The sequence below is a fragment of the Gorilla gorilla genome, chromosome 3 (genome assembly GCF_029281585.2).
Source record: "Gorilla gorilla gorilla isolate KB3781 chromosome 3, NHGRI_mGorGor1-v2.1_pri, whole genome shotgun sequence".
Classification (NCBI taxonomy): Eukaryota; Metazoa; Chordata; class Mammalia; order Primates; family Hominidae; genus Gorilla; species Gorilla gorilla.
In genome coordinates this window covers 144075206-144082494 of record NC_073227.2, presented here as the reverse complement: position 1 = coordinate 144082494, position 7289 = coordinate 144075206, and the positions used below count along the sequence as shown (strand labels likewise).

General features: G+C 35.3%; 1 long non-coding RNA gene across 2 annotated transcripts in view; it reads right to left on the bottom strand.

Moving 5' to 3' along the window:
- Window positions 1-5245: 5245 nt before the first annotated feature.
- The window catches only part of LOC115934313 (uncharacterized), a 415675-nt gene continuing 413631 nt past the window's right edge, over window positions 5246-7289 (bottom strand). For both annotated transcript variants that reach the window (XR_010133495.1, XR_010133494.1), the window contains one exon: window positions 5246-6263. This is a non-coding gene — a long non-coding RNA (uncharacterized lncRNA). The remainder of the gene's footprint in view (window positions 6264-7289) is intronic.

Genomic DNA, 7289 nt, shown 5'->3' with positions numbered 1-7289 from the left:
CTCAGCTGTCACCAAGGTTTATCTCGAATCAGAAAAGCAGAGACAGATGTTGGAAGGCTTCTGTGCATTGCATACCAGCTATTTTCTCAGGGAAATAATTATTGAGTACCTTTGTAATGCATTTCACAACTGTTTATAAACGTAAAATTGCAATTATTTTTGTTTTTAAATGACTTTCTTCCAACAAAGGATGTGTTTTATTCTGTTTTTCCTTTCCTGAGTTTGAATGACCACATCCTTCAAGAAACCAATGTAGAATTATGCCTCAACCTTCATTTCCAAGTTTAAGACCAACCTCTATGCCTTTTCTTCAACACTACAGAAAAGGTATTGTGTTCTCCACAAATCCTCAAACCACCTCTACATAGAAAGTATCCAGAATACAGGACAGATGGATGGATGGATGGATGGATGGATGGATGGATGGATGGATGGATGGACTGAAAAACAGATGGATGGATGGATTCAGTATGCATTCACAAACTAATTTTGACTATTATCAAAAATGAGGTTATTCATAATAATTTGGCAACTTCACATATTGAGTTTCAATACAGAAAATACTATAAATTTTCTTCTCATTTAAGTCCGGAAAATATATGGACTTATTAATATAGTGTAATAAATAACACAGAAACAAGATATATGATATATTGAACCATAGGTTCAATTTTCAGTGTGGCATGCCCATGAAAAATTTTTACTATAGTAAGTAACCTTAGTAACAAAGTAAAATTAAATATTTAGATGAGACTACAAGTAATTTTGGCTTTACAACAATCTCTCTCCTATTTGGAAGAAATGTTTCCTCCTTTAAGCTAGAGACAAGAATCTCATTTTCAAGGATTGCTTTGAAACTATTTCCTCAACAGCTTGGTACAGGTGTTAACAGGAAAAAAGAACACTGGCGGGAGCAATTCTCTGCTGAACAAGGGAGGATATAACAGGACTCCCGGTAAAATATGGTCTTGATCCAGAGGCAGGAAAGGACAGATGAAACATCAAAACCATGGGAGAGAAAACTCATTAAGTTGCTGAAAGTGACATCATCATATAGCCCAGTCTGTAGTGCTAAAGTATTCACAGCTATCTCATTGTAAAATATTTAGTTTTTTAAAGAGTATTATTGGTAGTTTAATTCCAGCTAAAGTCAGCAAGTGATGTTATGCATTTCCATTCATTTGGGGCAACAACTGAAAGTAATTGAAGTTTTAGAAAAAACATATGCAATTGTGAAATGGTACATCAGGGAATTAGACATCTAAAACAATGTTAATTATATTTAGGGTGGTGTTCTCAGGAAGCTGGGATGAGGAAGATTCTATTTGTTTCAAAATAGATGTTTATATTTTTGTAGTGTATTGAAGTAAAAACAATGGAAATCAATATAACATGTCTAACAAATGCAGGAGTGACATTATAATTAATGAACCTCCTGAAACTGGCAGTATTTGACTATTTTTACCTACAAAAATGACAATTTTGATAGTATCCTAATATATCTTGCAGTAGATTTTACAAATTTAGAAAATGACATGCATACCCACTTCTAAAATTATACATCTTGTTATTTCAGTTTTTGGTGGAAATTGTGTATCATCACTCCCATACCCAGCAACCAGGGAGGCACTAGATAGGGATAAATCTGTCATTCTAAGATAAGATATGATAAAAGTTACAGTCATTTTACTAACTTAGAAATAAAAAAGTTTTAAAGGGGAGAAGGAAGCAAGAAAATCAGAGGAAATAATGCTCTGAAAAATAACTGCATCTTAAATATATACATATTTTTATAAATACAGGCAAGGAAGCACTCATGAGTGATACCGATTTTAAAGGAAACCCAAAAGGAAGCCAAAAACTTTGAAACAGTTGAGGACACAGGATGAAACCTAAATGTTGTGTGCAGTGATTCCTTTCAAACTGTTCTCTGCCTGTTCTTAGGGGAGATTGGGGCTTGTTATTTAAGGCTATTTTTTTTTATAAGCCCCATGAAGTTCAAATAAAGTAGAGTTCAAGAAATAGCCTGAAAGACAGACATAGGTACTTATTTCCCAGTTTTGTTCAGGTAGAAGAGCACCTGGATGCTGTGAGCCATTTTATAGAGCACCATGAAACGTGGAATTATTAAACCAAATACTTATTAAACTCAAATAAACTAAATGTATGTCTGTGCCAAATCAAATACTGCATTATATTTGCGTGTAGGAAAATGTTTTTAAGTTATTTAAAAAAAGAAAAATTGAAAAAAAAAGGTCCATTTTATATATTTTCTCTTCAAAAATTGCCATCATTTGACTTTCATGGTAAAATAACTTGACCTGGTTTATGAAACACTTGAGTTTTATGGCAACTGAATTTCAAAATAACTATTCCAAACTATTCCACCTCTTTCAAAGGATTGTATGAAAATATAAAATAATAATTTGATTAAAGAAAACAAAAAAATTGATGTCCTATCTTTAATTTCCTGCCAAAATTTTATTTAGGGTTTTGCAAATTTTGTTTTAATTGGAAAGAAAGAGCCCTATCCAAAAATATTCCCCTTTCAACAAGAATTGAGTTCTAAACAAATATTAGTCATTGTAGAGGTAGTTTGATAGCTAACTCTAAGACATAAAGAAAGGGGTCGTTCGGATGTATCTCTCCCCTTTATAAACTTTAAATTGGATAGGAAGGTTTATTTTAACTTAGAAGTTCCATATCATTTTCTCCTTTCTTCTTTTCCTAATTTATAACCCTACTCTGTAAAGCTGGCTGCTCAACTGGCTATTTTTAATTTGAAAGAAACTAAACAAAAGCCCTTACAGTGCTGCTCAAATATCTAATATATTAAACAAAAGTCTACTGACACAGAAAAATAACCAAACAGCTACTAATGATTTTCCTATAATTTCCGTATTTTTATCCAATTTTTCCTAAAGTCTCGCCAAATTCCAGGGGATGTTTTGGTTTTCTCACTCTGGACATTAGAGCTGCTCCTAGCGTGCAGCTGCAGCTCATTTGCAGCAGGGGTGTCCGTAAAGCCTAGCAGACCCTGCGCATGGGCGCTCCTCCTCTCTGAATTTTCTTGAACTGGTTTAATCTGTATATGAAAAAGAAGCCCTCCTAAGGTGGTTTTGATTGAACAGAATGGTTGCAGCTTAAAATGGAAATGAAATAGTGTTCAAGTGGGAAATTATATGAGACATGTATAGATAACACTTAATGAAAATTCTCTCCTTACTTCTGTCCAACAGAGGCTTGCTATTACCTGACAAAGAGAACAGCCTGCCCCACGAGTCTAATCTAATATATAGCAAATGAAAATAATATTCTCGTATTTAAGGTCAGAAAACAATCATACTGCAAAGGTCAGAAAACAATCATACTGCAAAGTCTTGAAATGAACACCAAGGTATCTTGATTTGGAAGATATAAATATCACTCATCTTTCTAATTAAGAACTTTCAGGATTATCAAGGCTCTTGCCTTGAAGCTAACCCTGATCTTTCCTTACTTCAAATCTCTTACGTGCCATGCCTACATGTTTGCTATTCTGCTATTCTAATTTAGAACATTAAATGCTTCTCTGTATAGATAAGGGTCTGGATTTAAATGTGCCATACAGAAAAAACAATCCTCTTACTGTTACCTGAGTATGGACTGACACTCTCTGTACATTGTTTTGACTATATTGCTGTTAGGCTAAATCACTATTTTCAATACATTGGACTATAATGGAGAAGAGATAGTGCAGACAAATCAAGACTGTAGGCATAATACTGCTTCCTAGCTGAGTCTGCCCTCCCTCCAGCCCCCAGCCTCTGCCCCAGCCGTTGTAATTCAGCAGTTAACACAGAATCACATTAATAGTGTCTTGGGCTATGGCAGCTAAGGCTTTTATGACCTATGTTTGCAAGTCTGTGGATTGTAGTCATGTTAATGGCAAACACTTGGTGCCCTCAGAGAAATTTCTCATTAATAAAACCTACAAAGCACAGTACTGTTTCTTTGAAGTTGCTGCTAAACATGTAATATTAGCTTGTGAAGCATTAGATGAGGAAATGAGCTTGATAAGGGCTCCTGCAGTAATAGCTCTAAATTGATTATTTCCTTCCCAAAATAAACTTGCCAGGCAGCCCTGTGGGCTTACTTCCGAAGACTTGCTCTGCCCAGGAATTTTATCACAAGGAAATGAATAGCAAAAACCCAGACAAATATGATAAGGCACATTCACAAGATATTAATACAGTTATGAGATTCAATCTTTTCTTAATGAAACTAAGATCTCTTGAGAATGGTCATGAGTTAGATATTCATTAATTGCATCCCAAACATGAGGGAAGAAAGAACAGTGTCTTTTAATGTTATTATATTACATAGTCAAGCACAGAAAATTCCAAATTAAGTAGAAAAGAAAGCAAATGCAAACCTGTGTGCATTGTGATGTGAACATTTTCACATTTATAAGTCCTATATAAAAACTTATGTAAAGAACAATTTTTCAAAAGATGTCCAAAGAACGCACCCTTGAATTTAATAACACTTTATTTGTGTGTCATTCATCTGCATCTTCTGTTTGAAACTAGAGGCAAAAAGTTGCATTTTCTGTGGATAATCAGTTTTTAAAACTCTTTATTAAGATCTTTTGGCAATGTGTCTACATCAAAAAATATTTCTTTAAAATAAAAAAGAAGCTGATTCAGGAAAAGCATTTTCAGCATTCCTTGGACTTCTTCAATCGGTATTAGCCACACACAAAAAAGAAAGAATTTGGAACTGGGAATTCTTGTGGTTTGGATTTCAATGAAGAAGAGACCCCTTTTTACCTAGAATGACTATGTGACAAGGATAGCTCTGTTTAAACACATTGTTGCTGCAATTGTTTTCAGATTGATTTATAAATATTGACTTTTATAATTTGGAATGGTCAATTTTCCACCTAAATTTGTAGTTCCTCCCACATTCATTCTGGTCCAAAATTGAATCCAATTTTTTCTTAGGACCTTTAAAGAAAATGTTTAATCTAATGAAAGAACAGAGTTAAGACCACGGGAATTATTATTACTCTCTTTTCTTTTCAGAAAATACAATTATAAGAGTCTGGAAACACAATTTTCATTGTAGAAAGCATGTTTAAATAAGTAAACCTTGATCTCAAATGCCACAATTCCCATTTACAAGACTAACAATTGCCGTGGCTTTCCCCTCGCATACTTCATACCATGAAGAAGAAATAAGAAGTCAAAGCCATGGTTTTGTTGCACTGTATATTTTTTTAATTCCTTCTGTAGACCTTAAAACATAAAGGTGGCCAAGGTGGTAGATATAAAATACTTTTATTCAATTAGTATGTACTTCAATAAATGTATATGCAAAGAATCTTTTTGCCTTCTTACTTTCTAGTGCCATGGTTATACATAAACGAAAAACTAAAAAGAAAAAAACACTGCTCTTCAAAGAGTTTCCTGTTTCTGAAGCAAGTTAGATAAACTAGACAGGTAGATACATACGTACCTACATACATACACACACATTCATAGTACATACATACATACATACATAGGTGATAAATAGAGAGATACATAGATTAGTTACATTGGCAATAGATAAAGGACAATACTAAGGAGATAAATTTAAGCACAGAAGAGATTAAGTAGAAAATTTAAACAAATCACTTGGGAATGCTATGGACTAAATTTTTTGTCTCCCACCCCCAAAATCAAATGTTGAAGCCAAATCCCCAAAGTGATGATATTTGGAGGCAAGGCCTTTGGTCATGAGGATGGAGCCATCACGAATGGGATTAGTGTCCTTCTAAGAAGAGACGTGAGAGAGCTTGCTTCCTCCCTCTCTGCTCTCCACCAGGTGAGATACAATGAGAAGATAGCTGTCTCTAAACTGAGAATCCAACCAGGCTGGTACTCTGATCTCAGACTTCTCAGCCTCTAGAAGTGTGGGAAATAAATTTCTGCTGTTTAAGCCACTCAGTCTATAGTATTTTTATTAGAGAAGCCCAAACTGAATAAGACAAGGAAGGTCTCACTGAGAAAATGACATTTTTTAAACAAGATGAAAGAGTTGAGGGAGGTAGGATGAAGACACCCAGGGAAAGAGCATTTCAGGAGGGAAAGGAGAAGTGCAAAGACTCCACAGAGAGCACGTGCCTGTATGTGTCAGGAGTGAGGAGGCTGGAAATGCTGGAGCAGCCCATGGGTGAAATGAGGCACCTGATCCCTTAAGAGCTTCTTCTCTGGCTGAGGTGTAATGCCATTGGATGCCTTTGAATAAAGAAGTGACATGGTCAGAATTGTACTGTTAGAGGCCATCCCCTAATGGTACTTGGTACCACATGCAGACAATCATAAACAAGGCCAAAAATCACCATTATCATTGTTTCAAGACAGAAAGAAAAATCGTCATTATCATATGTTGCTCCTGCAACATGTGTCTCTTCTTTACCTTCCAAATTATCCTCAGTAGGAAGATAAGGGGCAGAGAAAAAGAAAAACACCCAGTGGCTGTTAGAAAAAGTTGGGGGTTAGAATGACACACCATGCACAGCTGCAATGCATTTTTCAAGTGTGAAAATTGCATAGAAGCAAAAATGACTATGTCAAATGTAATTGCTTTGCATTCTCTTTCCTAGGTTTAAAGAATCCATAAATTCGTATTCAGAACTTAAGCTTACATTTGGAAAGTGACTAGAATGTTTGGCTTTACAGAAATTTGGTAGCCTTTTAAACTGATACAGAATGCGATTAACAGGGCTATTTCAGATCAAAATCCTTTACCCAATAGGCCATGTGTCATGGCCATATTCAGCTATTCTGTTCACTACAATATTAACTATTAAGTGATGAGCTACCCAAATCTCAAGAAATGATATTTGAATGTCTATTATTAAAGCTTACAATGATCTTATCACCCTTGCTGAGGTTTATTCAAGTTAAATATGAGAATTTGTGACTGAAAATTCCACAGTACTTTCTCTTATTGTGAAGCCTTTCCCAACCATTGCCTTGGTCCTGCAGTGTATGAAATTATTTCTTCAAGTACTGAACCCCGTTCTCCACATACGAATTCCCAATGTTTGGCCCTACAAATATCCAGCATCTTCAAAGAGTAAGGTAAACAATACCACTGTGTAGGAACAAGGATCTCTCAAGGGGGTGAAAACGGGCCACTTGCGCAGGTGCCCTGGAACTTTGGGCAGATGGCAATGGGCACTAAAACATTGCATTAATGAGCAATTGCTTCTTTCAGAAAGACATCCCTAGTTACTCTGTCTGCCCAATGGGCAAACC